Raw genomic sequence first — 16,741 nt, 5'->3', positions numbered from 1 at the left:
AAACTAGGTGGGCACATTAGAGACGGAGCAATTAACAATTTCCAGCTGAATTTAAAATTACACGTAGAGAGTCATTCACAATAGTCAAGAAGTGAAACAGTCTATATGACCCCTGGCAAGCAAATGGATAGAGAAGACATGGCATATACTTACAATGGAATATTATTCAGCCTGAAAAAAGGATACCCTGTTCATTTACAACAAAATAGATGAAACTTAGGGACATTATGCTGAGTGAAATAAGCCTGTTACAAAAAAGCAAATGTTGAATGAGTCTATTTATCTTATATATCTCATGCATTCAAACTCACAGAAACATAAAGAAGAATGGTGGTTTCCAGGTGTCAGGGGGAAGGGAGAGGGGAGAGTCAGTCTGTAGTTGTACACTTTTAGTCATTCAGGGGCAGCGCAAGCACGGTCCTGGAGCTCTGTTGTACCAAGGGTATGTGGTTGACAGTATTGTACTGGGTACTTAGAAACTCCTGAGAGGGTGAATTTTATGTCAAAAAATAAAATTAAGAGAGAATGAGCTAGGCTTAAAAAATCATGTGAAGAGAAATTATAATAAAAGGAAAAGAAACATTTGACAAAAATTTGAGTTCCTCAAAATCTTTTTCTGCAGGCCTTCTTCCCTGTCTCCCTCTCTCCCTCACCTTCCTTTTTCTCTCCTCCTTTCTCTTTATATATCATGGTAAGCAAACTAAGTAAGCAAAATTGAGTATCAACTCTAAGCTAAGCCTGTTACATGCATCACCACAGCACGACGACAAGGACCTTAATAAACAAACGGGCCTTTCAGCTTTTTTTGGCTTTTGTTTTTTGTTCTTAAAATACACCTATGTTCACAAAATTTGCTTCAAACTCTACAACCATGTCAGGCTGTGAGGAAATAAAAATTCAAATTTCTAATAAATTATGTGAAAATTGTTAGTAAAACTCAGCATGAGTTTATAAAGCCTAAAATATATACAATATGTTTAATTTGTCTATTCTTCTGTATTACTTATCTTCTTTCTTTTTTAAACAGGAAAGAATTATAAACAGATTTCTAGTGAGTCCTTGGGCATGCCTTTATCATCATCAGAAGCATTTTTCAGGTCTTAAGTTTAGATTACAATGGACGTTCAGTTAAACAAGTAACTTTCAAATCGTTTTGTGGATCTAAGCGATAGAAAAGAGGGAGTATGGAATGAGTTTGCTCCGGGGACTTAGGAATGTTTTTTATATGGAGAGATCCTTCACATCATGAAAACATCGCTATGTCAGCAGTTAATTTTGCTCTTGGTCTCTGCTGTGTTCAGCTACATCCAATGTTTGACACTGACCATCATGTTCAGCCAGAGATATCTGACAGAAGGCCTATAGATTTTAACTTTTCATTTATAGAAAGATTAGGAAAGCAAAGAGTAGCATTCAAAATTTAAAAAACATATATATATATATAACTTGACTTCCCAATCTAAATAGTGGAGCCAGAAACAGCAACATTTTTCAAAGTAGATTGAAGTGAAAATAAAAGGAAATGGGAAGGAAATCACTGTATAGCATAAAAAAATATAAACAAGGGAATTTTTATGTAGATTTATTTGCCACGTATTGCCTTTTAAAATGCAATAAATAATGATGCATCTGAGATTTACGTAGTACAAATATGAACTGAATTAAATTGATGTATAAACTAGAAAGTCTGATTGTAATTTAAAATCTTGCTATTTGAACCTTAGAAAACCCTGGTAGGGTTAATTACCTTAGAATAGCACTTTCCCTGAGAGAAACTTTCTTAAAGAGGGGACTTAAACAGAATCAGATTTCTGGTATTGCTGGCCCTCTGACTTTGAATGGGAAGTTAGTAATTTCCAGATTATTATTTTTAATTCCGACAGCTACTCTTTGTCAGCAAAAAGTACTCAAAGAAGGAGAATTTGGGATTGTGGCTCTCTATAGAGGCTGTTAGGTCTTTGCCAACATTACCTCTGGTAATTGAGACTTCTAGACATATTTCTATTTGACAAATAAGTGAACAATGTAAAATTGTTTTCTTTTGTGTCAAGGTGAACTTGTATATTATACATAGTAAAGAAACTTCAATAATCTACAACATTATTTACAGAAATCAGTTGTTGGAAGTGTGTGTCATAATAAGCAAGTGTGAGGTCAATAATCATACTAACTACAGGGCTACTCTAAATGAGAATTATTAACAAAGTCAGTAATATTAGTGGCACAGAAACATAGTAATTATTAGAGTCTAGAACCAACTATTTTTTAAATGGCATGTTATAGCGACCAGGTGATTGAAAAAACAGTTCAACCAATGATGACTACAACTTATACACAATTAATCAGCCCTTCATAAGGGTCCAATGAAATGGTCTGCCATCTAAGAGTGCCAGCTTCTCTGCCTGGGGACAGAGATGCACATATGTATATATACACATATGATAGTACTAATATTATATAGGCATGTAATAAATAAATATGTATAATACATGTGTATATATAAATAAAAATCTAAAATAAAAAATGCTCTGATATCTAAAAATTCTTGCCTGTAAGACACTCAAAGTTTTTTGAATTTGGAACGCTGCAGAGTTTAGATTGTTAATATGGGATTGCTCACATAATATTCTATGGAAATATTCCAAAGTCCAAAAAGCTATAAATATCCAACATACTTCTTATCCCAGTCATTTCAGATAAGGGATACTCAAACTTGTACACCCACCTATTCCTCCACAGTGGAATAGACATGTCATATATTCATTGAGTTTCAGATTATTAAAATGGCACCACTTCCAAAAGATTAAAAGATAAACCTGTGATGTTTACATGGTGCTATTGTTTGGTTGTTGGATGTTCCCCAAAGGTTCAGTGTTGAAGGCTTGGTCTCCAGGGTAAGGCTACTCCTGGGAGGTGGTGGAATCCTTGGGGGAGTTCCTTAGGTCTCTGGGAATATGCCTTCAAAGGAGATTGTGAGAGCCCAACTCTTCCTCTCTTTTACTTCCTGCTTCAAGATGTAAGTGGTTTTGCTCGTCTGTGAGCTCCCAGTCATTGCCATCTGGCACCTCCACCAGAGGCTCAAAGCAATGAAGTCACCTGTTCCTGGTGGTAAAATCTCTAAATCCCTGGGCTAGATAAGATTTTTCTCTTATAAGTTAATTGTCTCAGGTATTTTTGTTATAGAAACACTAACCTATTTAATATACATAAATGAATCTTTTTTATCATGTGTATAATTCTATTCCCTACTAAATAGTCATGTTTAAGCTGATCTCCATGGAACTGTAAGGATGTTTTCCTGAGATTATGAGTATAGACATACAGAGAAGGTTGCATACTGCATCCTTCCTTGTTTACCATTCTAGTGGCTTTGCTTTACTCTACTTTACACTTGTAAAAAATCACTGCATCCAAAGCTTTGTGAAAACTATTGGGCCATAAAATATTCTTCCTGTGAAAAAACACAGCTATTGAAATTCTGAAAGAAGGAAGAATGTTCTATTTTTTAAAAGCAATTTTGGGGTCCTTGGGAAGGGACTTGCCTCAAACAGTTCCATCACTTAAATATTGAAAATGACTTGGGAAACTGATAAAACTTGAATTTCTAGTTTTAGAAAAATAATGACTCTTATGAAACATACCAATCTATTTCTCTCTGTTTGAAAATGACAATAAAGTATGCTCACAGAAGAGCTTCTTCTCACTGATGAGTAAAAAGGGAGAAGGAGCAAGCATTGTCACTTTGGTATTTTTTCATTCTTTTTAAGATAGAATTAACTTGCATTATTAAATGTGGTTTTTAAGATTTGTCTCAGCCTTTCATTATTAACTGTTATTCCAAACCACAGTAATCACTTAGCAGGCAGATAATTAATTCCATTAACAAATAAAACAGACTCTGTAGGAATTATTTGTATCCAAACACAGATTTACGTTATTCATGTTTTTGGCAGTTCATTATATATTGAGAAATACAATATTGGAAACTTCCAGTAGAATCTGCTCTGTAGGAGCTGGATGTGGTGGCATGCTCCTATAATCCTAAATAGTCAAGAGGCTGAGAAGGACGATTTGCAAGTTTGAGGCCAACCTGGGCAACAGAATGAGAGCCTAATAATAATAATTAATAATAACCATTATTGTTGTTGTTATTATTATTGCCTATAGAGTCCTTGGGGCAAAAGTTTAGTATAAAGTTAATTTGTGTTTTACCTTGAATGACTATGAGTATTGGTTTCAAAGAATGATTTTTTTAACATAAAAAATAAACACCCTCTAGAGTCACATTTTACCTCTCAAGCAACTTAAAATCATTAGTTCCCCAAGTTTTTACAGCTAAGAGTTGACCTCCTAGGTGGCAATGAAGATTGTTTTCAAAACAATTGGTTTCATAACTAATATGTTATAAGACTTTATGCAATAAAATAAATTTAATCCATCAACAAAATAAATTAACAAATTCCTCTCTAAGTTTTCATAGAAAATATAAGCCCTGCCCCAGCTATAAACCTTTGGATTCTATGGTTAGGAACTGGACAGAGAAAAGTTTGGACTTCCCAAACTTGGTCTGTTACATGGATGAAGCACACAGATTGAATTCCTAACTTACTGCAGACCAGACCCTTAAAGAATCCTTTACTATAGAATCTTTTACTATAGTACGTGTTTTTTTCTTTTTTTCAAAATGGAAGTTGATTATGCTTAACTTTTTTTTTTTTTTTTTTTTTGTCGTGTTGGGGATCAAACCCAGGGCTTTGTGTATGAGAAGCATGCACTCTACCAACTGAGCTATAGCCCCAACCCAATGCTTAACTTTTTGATAATAAGTTTCCCTAAAATGTCATGGACAATGTTACATTAGCTTTACTATATCTCCCAAGACTTCCATTTTCTAAGATTTTAATCCTCTGCCATCTATTACATATTCTTTGTATTTTTATGAACTTTTATTTCCCCATAAAGATGATCAGAAAGCTCTAATTAAATTACTGTTTGACCCAGTCATCTTCGTACCTGATTTATGTTTATATTTTATTTTATATATTTGTAGTGCTTACGAGTTTGCAAGGCAATTTTGCTTTAAATGAAATTATATTATTGGCACAGCATGTGACATGGCCAGGATAATATATTTGTCATCCAACTTTTAAAGATAAGTAACTTTGCACAGACCCTCACATACCCTTATTATTGCAAAACAATAAATACATAAGTAAAATGCAGGCCTTGGTGTGCTTGAATTGCCTTGAGGTGATTCCTGGATTTCCCCAGTGCATACATGTTCATTGTAGTCTATGCGACAGCTTTTTTATGTATTATTTTAAATTTCTTTGCTCTATTCAGACAGAGTGATTGAGTGCAATTTATTCCATGTATAAATTATTTGAAAACATCTCTACCTTCTAAAAGCTTCTCTTCCATCTGATATAAAGTGTTCCAGAACTAAGTACATTGCCAAGAGTTTCCAGGGAAATTCATAAAATATCTGAGAGAACCAGAGCTCCCATTTAAATGCTTTCCTGTTAAGGCAAAAACTGTCTTCACCTATTACTTGGGATAATTAGAGGTGATTTTTTATTACAACAACAAAACACACCCCCCTCCCCTACTTATGCACAGTCTCACATATAACAGCATCCAGGAGGATTTCTTCCATACAACTAGAAGTATTCCACATGGTTTTATTAACTTGCTGGCCCTACAAATGATCCAAGATGCCAAGATTGCAAAGATGCACTTGACCCACAAAGACAGTACAGAAAGCCACATTTGGGCTAAATCTAGGTCATCTTAATGACAAGCTTTGAAATAACAGACAAGCTGGATTAAATGTGCTTCTGACTTAAAAAAACAAAAATAAAAGCAGAATAGCTGTTACCAGTATCAAACTTTTCAAGGAACAAGATATTTTAATAAATTCTTTGTAGCACTATTTGTACACACACATACTACATATGTGTATGATTTTGTAAACTATAAAGGTTTGATCTCACTTGCATGCGGAATATAACAGAAACAGAAGAGAACGATGGTTAGCAGAGGGTATGTATGTGCTGGCAGGGAGGGAGTAGAAAGTGTTTGATCCAGGTTACAGAGTTTCAGATAGGTGAGAAGAATAGATTTTGATAACTATGTCACAGCAGGGTGACTAAAGTTAATGCACTGCGTATTTCAAAACAACTAAGAGTAAATTACACTGAGGCTGGTTCCATAACTTGGCTATTGTGAATCGTGGTGCTACAAACATGGGTACGCATTTGTTGCTATAGTATGAGGACTTTAATTATTTAGGATAAATACTGAGGAGTGGTATAGCTGGGTCATATGGTGGTTCCATTCTTACTCTTTGGAGGAACCTCCATACAGATCTCCAAAGTAGTTGTATTAATTTACAATTCCACTACCAATGTAATAGCATTCATTTTTCTCCATATCCTTTCCAGTATTTATTATTGCTCATATTCTTGATGCCTGCCATTCTAACTGGATTGAGATAAAATTTTGGTAGAGTTTTTGCATTTCCCCAATTGCTAAAATTGTTGAACATTTTTTCATATATTTGTTGGCTATTCATATATCTTCTTTTGAGAAGTATCTGTTGAGGTGAGTTCATTTCTCCCTTTTAAAATTTTTTTTTAGTTATACATGCACACAATATTTTTATTTTGTTTATTTATTTTTATGTGGTGCTGATGTTCTAACCCAATACCTCACATGTGCGAGGCAAGCTCTGTGTCACTGAGTCCCAACCACAGCCATCATTTCCCCTTTTCAGAATTTGTTTTTACTTTTTTTTTCTTATGGTAACATTTTTGAGTTCTTTGTATATTCTGGATAGTAACCCTCTGTCAGGAGAGTAGCTAGAAAATATTTTCTCCCATTCTGTGGATTTTCTCTTTACATTCTTGTTTCATTTCACCCTGGGCAAAAGCTTTTAAACTTGATGCCATTCTATTGATTAGTTTTGGTGTTATTTCCTTAATTTTATGGGTACTATTGAGGAAGTTGTTGTCTGTACCTATATGTTGGAATGTTGACCATATGTTGATCATGTTTTTTTCCTAGGGCTTTCAAAGTTTCTGGTCTAATTCCTAGGTCTTTGATCTATTTTGAGTTGACTTTTGAAAAGGCTGAGATATAAGGATCTAGTCTCATTCTTTCACATAGGAGTAACCAATTTTCCCTGCACCATTTATTTAAAAGGTTATCTTTTCTCTTTTGGTGAATTCATCAAGACCAGATGACCATAACTGTAGAGGTTTGTCTCTGTGTCTTCTATTCTGTTCCATTGGTCTATGTGTCTATTTTGATACAAGTACCAGCAGTTTTTGTTACTGTATCTCTGTAGTATAGTTTGCAGTTTGCTGTTGCTATTTTTGCTTAGAATTGTGTTATGGTTTGGACATGAGGTGTACCCTGAAAACTCCTGTTAATGTAGAAATATCCAAAGGTGAAATAGTTAGATTAAAAGAGCTATAACCTAATTAGTCCATCCTAGTGTGAATGGACTGACTGGGTAGTAACTGTAGGCAGGTGGGGCATGGCTGGACAAGGTGAGTCACTAGGCGTGTGTCCTGAAAGGGTTCACTTTCCTTGAGACCCTTCCCTCCTGCAGCCTTCCTGACCCTCCCACCCCCATGAACTGACCAGCTTTCCTTTCCACTAGGCCCTTCCCCCATAATATATAATCTCATCTTGGGCCCAGCACAATGGAGTCAACCGCCTATAGAATGAGACCTCTAAAAATGTGAGCCTCATATAAACCTTTCCTCCTCTAAGTTGTTCTTATCAGGTATTTTGGTTACAGCAATGCAAAAACTACCTAAAACAGACTGCTTTAGCTATTCTCTCTTCCTCTCTGCATCCTGACTCCACCATGAACTGACCAGCTTTCCTTCCTAGGAATTCATTATTAGTGTATAAGAAAGCAATTATTGACTTTATAACATCTTGACTCTTTACTGAATTTTTTTATTGCTGCTAGCTGTCATCTGTTGGCTCATCTAACTATAAGATCATATCATCTGTAAACAGTGACAATTTGACTTCTTCCTTTCCTATTTTTAATCCCTTTTATTTCCTTCTATTACCTAATTTCTCTGGCTAGAATTTCTAGTACCATACTGAATAGGAGTGGTAAGAGTGGATGTCCTATTCTCATTCTGAATTTTAGAGAAACTGCTTTTAGTTTTTACAGGTTCGCTATGATATGGACTTTGGGTTTGTCATAAATAGCTTTACAATGTTGAGGTAAGTTCCTGCTACTCCTTGCAAAACTTAATTCAGAAAGAAAACAACACCTGCACTGCCGTTAGTGTTTCTTGGTCTAGTTAGTACATCATGTCAAAGATTTTTTTCCTTTCCTTACAGCACTTCCCTCAAACACCCATGTCCTTGACAGCACCACCAATGTCACAGACCTGAAAAACTCACTTTTGATGCCAAACTTGAGAGCTTCATTTCTCTCATTTGGGCTACTGTGATAAAACCCTGGCTCTGTTTTTAATTTACATCTTATCAAGTTTGTTTTTCATTTATTTATCAGGTCAATTTCTCTTTAAATAGTTCTTTAAATTTTTTTTTTTTTCTGGAGAACAAGACCAAAAGTTCCTGGAATGCAAAGTTCTTCAGAGTATGATAACAATCTTGCCAGTCACATTTTCTGTCACTTGCCCTTGTGCACCTTCAGCTGAAAGAACTCTTACCTGAAGTCATGTTCTGGGCCACATAAATTCACCATTATATAGAAAGGTTCTCATACTTGCTGTAGGTGTTACATTCTATTGGTGTGACATTTGGAAATCTAATTTCCAAAGCTTTAATATATGTTTTTCAGGTTGAAAAACAAATTAAAAGTTTTTCTTTAGGCTTTTTTTTTTTTTTTATGCTCAGGAGCACTCAACCACTGAGTCACATACCCAGTCCTATTTTGTATTTTATTTAGAGATAGGGTCTCACTGAGTTGCTTAGCACCTTGCTGTTGCTGAGGCTGGCTTTGAACTTGTGATCCTCCTGTCTCAGCTTCCCTAGCTGCTGGGATTACAGGAATGCACCACTGCACCCAGCAGTTGTTTTTATGTTTTATGGAAAGTGAAAAAGTGTTATGTGGATAATGTAGGTAAATCAGGCTTAGATGTGGCTTTCATGAAAAAAGTAAAGGAAAAAAAAATCTTTTCTTTTTCCAAAACACAGGTAACATACAATAAGATTTGGATTAATTGAGAATATTATTCTTCCTAAATCTATCTTCCAGAAGCTCTTACACAAAACAGCAAAGCATATTAATTAGAAATTTTTATCTCTTCTCCCATATACAGTTTAAGAAAAAATGCAAGTAAATAGAAATACAGAGTAAAAGATATTGTAGAAGAGAAAAAAACACTGAATTGTGTATAAATTAGTTCTTTAGTTCTAAGATTATTATAAATTAAAAGACATTGGACAAATATATTTTACTGAAGACAGAAAAAAATATAAAAGGATCGTCAACATAATGCATTTTAACAATTAGAAATTTCTCTCAAAGCAAGGAGCTAAGAATGATATCAGAATATCTTTTGTGTTACACTTTGAGCAGCATAATGTAGGTGGACAGGATTTCTCAAGAGCTGTTAACTATTAGCTACTGTGTAAGAGTCCCATCAACATAGGGATGTCAACAGATCAAGGTTAATACCCACATGGTATCTATCTAGAGCATCTTGTTGGGCATGGGGAAGTGGATACTTTATTTGTAATTTAATAAAATCTGTGACACATAAAGGGCCATTTAAAAGGGTTTTAATTCACTTCTGGTAGTAATTCTACTTTGGTAATAAGTAAGGCTAAATATTTATTTTATTTTGCCTATGTATATTAGGATGTATATATTATTGGTAAAATAAACTTGTAGATGTTAGTGTTGATTTGACAGTAACATGTTAGTTCAAATCAAGTAAAAACAACATGGGGAACTTCATAAGACAAATTAAGACAACAAAATGACTTTCTTTTCATTTTAGTGGATATCAGCTTTCCAAGAGCACAAGATAAGGCTACACTTTATGTTAAAACTATGGTTAGATTCATTGTCACAAATGGTTATATAAGTTAGCAAAATTCAGATCAAGGGCTTTGAAAGTGCCCTCTCAGAGACTATTTATTTATCACAGAAGTCAGTAATCTAAATATTTTAAGTGTGGTCCTTTTAGTTTTAAATTTTTAATTTGTTCCTTTTAGTTATATATGACAGTAGAGTATATTTTGACATATTTAAACAAACATGGAATACATCTTATTCTAATTAGGATCCTGGTCTTGTGGTTGTACATGATGTGGAATATTTATAGAGGTACACAGGAAAATTATGTCAGATTCTTTTCACTGTATTTCTGGGAGTTCTCACTACTGACTTTGGTAAATTACCCTGAACTGGGAAGCAGACATTTGAAAAATACATTTAAAGTTTTACAAAAACCTAGACATGATAGAAAACCTTCATCTTTTCACATATCTTTTCAACCAAGTGGAAGAAGAACTTGACTAATGATGCTGTTTCAAACACTGATGCTGGGAGGTAATCATCAGTGGTTTCAAAATCAGAAACAGGTGTGCCCGCATGGTTGAATGAGCAGAATGAAAAACAATCCTCTCCTAATGTCACTGTACATAATGGACTGCTTCATCGCTGCTTTTGATGAACATTATGTTCAATCGGATAGTAAACATAATTCCATTGGGATTGTATATCTTGAAAGAACTGTATAATTGAGATCTTAAATCTTACATGCCAGAATAAAAGCTTACAGGTTATTTTAATTTAATTTAAACTGGGTGTAAAAATTGCCCATCTATTTTTGTATTCCAAGTATATTAATTATGAAATAGTCAAACTAAAGTAATTAGAAAAGCTATCAATACAGTGATTGCTGAATCACTGAGTGATAATGCTTTTATATTAATGTGAAATTAAATTTAAAAGGACCATGCATGAGATGACATGAAATGACGAAAATAAATAATCTACTGATGAATTTAAAGCATGTTGCTGAAGCCTGAATACACACAATACCTGTGCATGTGTATACAGAAGCATAATATTAGACCCCTTGCTAATGTCCCCTTCCTTAATTGTATTGTTTCTGTTACTTATAATTTAGTCATGACATTTTCTGATTTGACACATTGGCTTGGATGTGGAGCATATAGTTAGAGGATAAATATCATTGCTGACACATTTCTTCACATATATAGATATGCATTTTGTAATTTTACCTGCATTTACAATGAGAGACTAATTTGTCCTTCAAGTTGTTTATTTTTAGTTATTCTCAACTACGGTTCCTGAAAAAATACACAGAAATCTATCAGTGCTCTTGAGCACTATTTGAATTTACAAAGTAATAGTTTTATCTCTCTTAAGATATTGGATTATCTTACCCTATAACGTGATGACTTTTGGGTAGGATCAGTATAAACTAGGCTTCCCTTCTCCTTTCACTGTGATTCCCTAGGAGACTTTCACCTTCTCTGTGGTCTCATCTATGTTTATGACTTCATCTCTGACTTGGATACCAAAGACCTCTAAATTTAAATCTATAATAAGGACTTTTTCTCAGGTCCACATTTTCAACTATCTACTGAACATAACTCTCTGCAAACCCCAAAGGTGCTTCCTGGTCAGTGAGTCCAAAATGATATACTTTATCTGATTTCTCCAGGCACAATTTACTCTTTCTTCTGAATTCTTGATCGTGTTTAATGATACCCTCATCAATCCAGTCTTCTGTGTCTAGAGTCCTGTGTGATATCCAACAATCTCCTCTATTATTTTGCATGTACAACCCAGAATAAAGTCCTTTACAATCTAATTTTATTTGTAAGTGAAAATTGTAAACAATGCTCTATAAAGGCCTGCTATTTACTAGGATTAACACTCAACTTGGTGCTGTGGATGTATCGGCACATGAAATGGACAGAATCCTTGACCTCATGGGACCTATAGGAATGCATATGGCTAAGCAAAAGGGAGAAATGTAACATAGAAGATACAAAGATAATTTCAGATACTGATGACCATTAAGAGCCAAATAAAATTGGATGGTGTAAAAGAATAATTGGGGAATGAATATCTAAGAAAAAAATGTCTTTCTGAAAAAAGTACCTAAGCCAATAAGCCAAAAGAGGAATGATTAAATAAAGATGATCATGTGAAGATATAGAAGAATGAACTTGTGTGTCATTCATTTTTGTCCACACTTCACAGAAATACATTCTACACATATGAAGCCTTCTTCATAGACAAAGATTTCTTATTATGCTCTTCTCTATGGTCTGGTTTAATTATATCACATAAATACATATTCAGACTTGAATTTTCCTTACAACAAAAAAATTAATGCAATAATTATTTTTGATGGTGCTCTGAATGTTCTTAATTTTTCCCCTTCAGATGGTGCTAACATTATTCTCTGTATATATAACTGCTATGAATTTAATCAGCTTCCTCATCGACTCTCTAGTTCCTAGAGTATTATCAATGGGAAACATGGAAAAAAATTCAGAGGTTGAGAGATGAAAGTGCTTGAGGGTATTTATTCCCCACTATCCTTTCTCGTTATATCAAGGTCTGGCAGCTGGTTTGCTCCTTGACTGAAGAATTTGGATTCTCTCAGATAACCCTTGCCCATTGGTCCCTTCCAAACTTACAGTGACAAAGGGTCTCTCACTTGTTAACTCTACATACATCTCTTCTAGAATTCCTTAACCCATCCACACCTATGGAAACAGTCCCTTAAGAAACACTCCTCAATTTCTTATTCTGAATATTTATCTCTGTTCTGCAGGGACTCACAATGACAGTGCTGTTTCCTATTGAGCTAACTAACCAGTGAGCAATGAGAACATTTTCTTTTCCAAATTTTTGTTCACTAAGTATTAACCCCCTCCCCCTTTTGGCGGGGCACTGTTTTCTTGGTATTCCAAGCTACTATTACTAATTCTTCCAAAATTCTCTAACACCAGTATTAAAACCATTGAGATATTTTTCATATGGTCATATCTCTTAGGTGTTCTGTCAGTTAGCAATCCCTGGGACACTGCTCTCCTAGGGATGTTTTATTTCAATGTGGAAGGACTGATTGGGCTTGCTATATAGTCACCCATTCACTTCACTTCTGCTTTGTATCACTCTGATGGGATCTAAATTGGCTGGATATAGAATTTTCTTCAGCATTTTGCAGGTTTTGTTCCTAAAATTCATTTTTTTTCTTTCTTGGTACCAGGGATTGTACCTCAGGGGCTTAACCACTGAGCCACACGCCCAGGTCTTTTTATCCTTATTTTGACAAAGGGTTTTGCTAAGTTGCTGAGGCTGGCCTTGAACTTAATGATCTTTCTGCCTTAGCCTCCTGAGTTGCTGGGATTACAGGCATACACCACCATGCCCTGTAATTCTTAATGTTGGGGTGATTTAACAAAAGAGATTCCAATTCTTTAGCAATTTTTGACATATGTGTGTTTGTTTTGCATATATGCATATATATATATATATATATATATATATATATATATATATATATATATATGTGTGTGTGTGTGTGTGTGTGTGTGTGTGTGTGTGTGTGTATTAATATTCCAGGAATTGCTTTTTGTTATTTATTTTTCTTTTTTCATGCCTTTATTTTTTATTTCAAGTGTGTCAGTTTTCTTTCTCTCACTGAGAATGTGAACTATATTTTGATTTAAAAATTTCTTCTTTCCTTTTTCCTTGCTTCTGATATTTGAGTGCTAAGATTCATACCTTTTTTTTTCCTTTCTGCCTCATTGATTTTTGAGAATTTGACGCTCTAGACATAACTAGGATGCCTCCATCCACTCTTGGCACTAAAAGGTGGAAAAGGCTTGCAGCAGAGATACAGAACCTTCAATCTGAAAAATTTAACTTACTCTGCTCATTTTCAGGGCACAGATTCTGCTGCTATGCCTGATATCATAGGCATAGGGTCCTTTTATACCTCTCTCTCTCTTTCCCTCCCTTCCCAGGGTGGGAAAAGGATAAATGCAGCAATACAGAACTAGGGGAGAGACCTGGGTCTAACAACCTCTCAGATACACTTGAGACAATTCTTCCATTGCATGTGCACGCCACTCCACTTTCTATGGAACTCAGTCTTTCTATGGAGCTCAGTGCTTCAGTCTTCAGACTTTCCAGGGTCTACAGGAATTAACTGGCTTCTTATTGGTATCTCCTTATTGTCAGCTGGAGGTCAAATGTCAAGTTTACAAAAATGAGGTATACTCTCTCATTCTTTCCTGATTCCTTCCTCGTTTTATAACTCCTTGTACATCTAAACTTTTTTTGTATTCACTTCCATTCATTTTAGTCTCATTTTGAAGGGAAGCAGAGATAAATGCAGGGATTTAATTTTCTGTGTCCAAGGGACAGCTGCACTTTCAAACTTTAACAGGTGCATTAGATTGCAGAAAAGAAAAATCTTGTAACGTAATGGAGTTTGTTTAGGATTAGATAGCCACATTAAGTGTACCTGTTATTTCAGAGTTTTGACATTTGAAATGGTTCCGATATATGAGATGAGAAACTATCTAAAAACTGTACTTGATATGACAAGGATGATTTCAAATTTAGAAACAAAAATTGCGTTGATTCTCTCTCATAATGGCAAAGTCATTAAGATGTACAAATGCAACATCTTAAAACTGGTTGAAACTGGTTAAAAGCAAGTCACGATAAACTCAACTCATGTTCTTTGTGGAACGACTATTAAAAGGCGGATCAAGGTGACTATCTAGAAGGTGAACAGGACATTTCCCAAAATGAAGCAGAGTGTGCTGAACTAAAGTACCACTGGAATGGCTCCCAGGCAATGGGACAACCTGTCCAACGACCAAAGGAATCGATTGATGCAACTTAGAAGAACAGGTTCTAGTTGACCCGGCACAGGCCTGATCCCTACACCCTCTGCTTCTGGGTATATAACTTCATGAAAAGACAATTGTATTCAGTTGGGTAAAAACAGGAAATAAGAATGTGAAGAAGCAGGGAAGTTTGAGCCATGTGAAAAGTTGCTAGCAGTAGCTGATATTTTATATAACGAATTTTAAAGCAACAGCCCGATGTTTAAGTCTAAGACACTACAAAGTAAAGAAGAAACATTGTGTCTTGAGCACTCCTGAAAAATTTGTAAAGTTATGGTTAACAAAGCATTTATTAAAATATATGTTGAAAACATATGATGTGCAAGACACTAGTTGCAGTTCCAGTGATTGATAAGACAGAACACCTGCTTTTGGTGAGTTTGCATGTGAACAAGGGAAACAGATAATGCATTTGCAATTAAGTAATTAAAATTGATTTAGGCCCAACAAGAGAGAACAGTTAATGTTACTGAACGCATATAATGGAGGGCCTAATGTATAGATGAATTAGCTAGAAATATATAATGCCATCTTAGGTCACATTAATGAAGGTATACAGTACCTACAAGAAGAGAAATATTATCAAGTGATATTTATTGAGAATTGTCTACATGTTAGGTAATATGCTGACGACTGTTATATTATCTTAATTCACACAATTTCTCTCTGAATCAGATATTGTTAAACTCTGAGACTTCAGACTGAACAAACAGGGTGCAAAGGGCTTCCAGGGGACTTATCCAAGGCCACAGATGCCAAGTTCAGGAAGTGAGATAGGAACTCTCATGGCAGACTTTGATGGCCTTACTACTGTGCAGGACTGAGCAAGTCAAAGGCTTCTTGGTATCACATAGTAACAAGAGAGACTTGATAACCTAAACCTGTCCAGGTGAGAAAAATCAGGTTTTGGGAGACCTCCAACTTTCATAATGAAGGTAAAGGAATAGGAGATATTTAACCTGAGAGGAGAAGATAAAGACTAATGTTCATTCATTCATTCATTCAACTTTGTATAGTACCCTGTGTGCTTGGCAATGTTCCAGAGCAGGGAACAAACACAGCCCCAAATCTCTGCTTTCAGAGGCTCATCTTCTAATGAAGAAGCAAGCAATGTTTTTTACAAAGTAGTTAATTTTCAAAAGTACTTTATAGAACAGTGGAGATCACTATAAAGAAAAAAAATTTAAAAATAACTATTAAAAAGGATGCTATGAAATATTGAAAAGGCAGGAATATGGAATTTTTCATGAAGTGGCTGGGAAACTTTGTTAGAGTCTGTAAACAAGTCAGGATGGTGCCTGGCAAAATGCCAGAGGGAGTGGTTTGTGAAGTAACACCAGCGAGCCATTAAGTGTGGAGATTCCTTATTGGTTGACTGATGTATCTAGTTTATGCTAATTAAGATAAGCTGTGTGGAATGTATAAATACCTCTGTTGTCCTACAATAAACGGCTCCTACTCCTGCTGTATCAATCTACACAAGTTGTTCGTCACCCCCCGGTTATTTTGCTGCAGCTGGACTGCGGCAAAACTTGACTGAAAAGGTGGTTTTAAGAGTCACTATCTAAAGGAAATGAAGGACATAGGCCTGTAGATAATGGGGGCTGACATTCTAGGAGGAAGAATATGAAGTGCAAAGGCCCTGAGGTAGGACCGTGGCTGCTATGTGAGGAAACAGCCAGGTAGCCTGCGTGGCAGGAGGGCATAGGGGAGGAGGTGAGAGAGATGTCATGGCACTGTCTGTGCTGACACTTTCAGAGCCTCATAAAGACCTGGCTTTCACTTTGCGTAGAATGGAGAGCCACTGGAAGCGTTCCATCAAGGA

General features: G+C 35.3%; 1 protein-coding gene across 7 annotated transcripts in view; it reads right to left on the bottom strand.

Moving 5' to 3' along the window:
• The window catches only part of Nol4 (nucleolar protein 4), a 306,404-nt gene that overhangs the window by 27,357 nt on the left and 262,306 nt on the right, over positions 1 to 16,741 (bottom strand). The gene's annotated exons all lie outside the window — the stretch shown is intronic.

This window comes from Marmota flaviventris, chromosome 16, assembly GCF_047511675.1.
Source record: "Marmota flaviventris isolate mMarFla1 chromosome 16, mMarFla1.hap1, whole genome shotgun sequence".
NCBI lineage: Eukaryota > Metazoa > Chordata > Mammalia > Rodentia > Sciuridae > Marmota > Marmota flaviventris.
The sequence above is the reverse complement of the archived record's forward strand: the minus strand, read 5'-3'. Positions and strand labels throughout refer to the sequence as shown.